Raw genomic sequence first — 2016 nt, forward strand, 5'->3', positions numbered from 1 at the left:
TACTATACCTAATCTATCCCTTTTAAAGAGCCTCTTCTAAGTACTTATAGAGTACTCTAAGCTTATATTTAGAAAGGGTAACGTGCTTTACAAGCGAGCGCCGCGTATAAGTGAGTGCTGCACCCTACCAACTTTATGCACCTCTTCACCCGTAAATCTCAACCACCTTATAGGGTAATATATAAATATTAATAGAGTAGATTAAGTAGTATTTTAGGTACCTTTCTTATATGTATAAGAGTTATGCCTAGTCTCTCTACACCTCTTATAGCGCACAAGAGCCTAGTGGCTAATACCTAATTACTCTCCTCCTTAACGCTCTTCACGTGTAATCTGCTGATTAGCCTTATATTAAGCAAGTAGATCCTCTCTAGCTCCCTTAATTAAGACCCCACGCTACTATATACGCTTTTTTTTACGCTATTTACATGCTAACGCTACCTCATTGGCTCGCTTAAGACTAGTGATCTGATCACGCATTAGCTTAGCTTTAAGTATTATCACCTCAGCGCCCTTCTTAAGCTGGTTAATCACCTTAATAATTAAGGCTAGTAATAAGCTCTTATGCCGTCGCACGCGCTCACATATTAATATTAATTAAGCCTTAAGCTTACGTACGTTACTTGGTGTACGAGCCTCCTAGAGAGCCTTTAGTAGAGTAGTTAGAGTAGGTGTATAGAGCTACACGTTAAGCTTTAATAATATAATGTCTAGTTGGAGAGGCATAAGGCCTGCGCCTTAAAAGGCTGAGTAGATATTAGCTAAGGTAAATAATTAACTAAATGCTACCTTAAAGGCTGGTAGGAACTTAAGCTTAGTGATATGGTTAATGTGGTGGTAGATTAAGCTCTTAACCTCACGGCTGTATATACGCTTTAAAGGCAAGAAGCAGCCAACATTAAGTGGCTATAGTAGGTGGGATAAGTAAGGTGGTATATAGAGTGTGTAGATATTATTCTCCTTATAAAGCTCTTAGAACTTAAGAGAGTGGTAGCTCTTATGGCTGTTAAGGATGAGTAGGCGACGTGTACCAACGACGTAAGTCTTTATATAAGTGTTAAAGTGCTTTAGCCACTCTACTCCTAGCTCATTATTTGTCTAGCCATTCTTACTAACTGCAATAACCTAGTCGCGTAGGATCTCTACTTCCTCATACTAGGTAGATAGATGATACTGGCCAGTAAAGATAAGGAATGGCGGGACTAACTAGCCAGTAGCGTTAATTATAGTGATCGCTATAACCCATTTATAATTACTAGGCTAGATAGCCTTTGGCCTACCTCTCCTCTCTAATCCTGTTATAACGAGTTGAGTCATAATCTTACCCATCATAAAGCCGGCCTCATTAAAGTTATAGACGTCATTATCATAGATACCATACTTAGTCTTTATCTACTCTATGAGCTCAAACTAGCTTCTAATTAATATTGGATCCTCGCATAGGGCTCTCTGCCTATTATAGGCTTAATTGAAATGTGTTGTAAGACTGTCTATACACTTAATAAAGTTACGCGGCTAGTGGATGCCGACCTAACTAGTGCTACGCGTAGCCAGTAGCTTATTAGCCATATTACGTATAGTAGTGTACGTAGGCGCAAATCTACGTCAATCTAGATCGAGTATATAGCTGACTATCACCTCCTCCTCTCGCTGGGTGAGCTTCCTTGAATTAGGCTGGCAATTGCGTCGGGCAGGCTTGCCGGCACGTTGGCGGCGGATCGTTCGTTCGGACACGCTATAGATGATAGTAGCACTACAATTACTCTATATTTAATGAGAATTAATAGATAAGATAGCAAGCTGAATGTCTGCTTTATTTAAAGCTGATAGAGCGGCGCTGCGTTGAGCCATTATACGTTGAGGTCAAAGAGGTGCGTAAAGTTGGTAGGGTATGGCGCTCGCTTGTACGCGGCGCTCGCTTGTAAAGCACATTATATAATAGTCTATAGGGGGGTTCTTTCCCTTCTATAATAGGGGTCGCGTAATTAGACTCCTTAAAGTTTAGGGGGGTTAATA

The sequence above is a fragment of the Paraphaeosphaeria sporulosa genome, assembly GCF_001642045.1.
Source record: "Paraphaeosphaeria sporulosa strain AP3s5-JAC2a unplaced genomic scaffold CC84scaffold_3, whole genome shotgun sequence".
Lineage (NCBI taxonomy): Eukaryota > Fungi > Ascomycota > Dothideomycetes > Pleosporales > Didymosphaeriaceae > Paraphaeosphaeria > Paraphaeosphaeria sporulosa.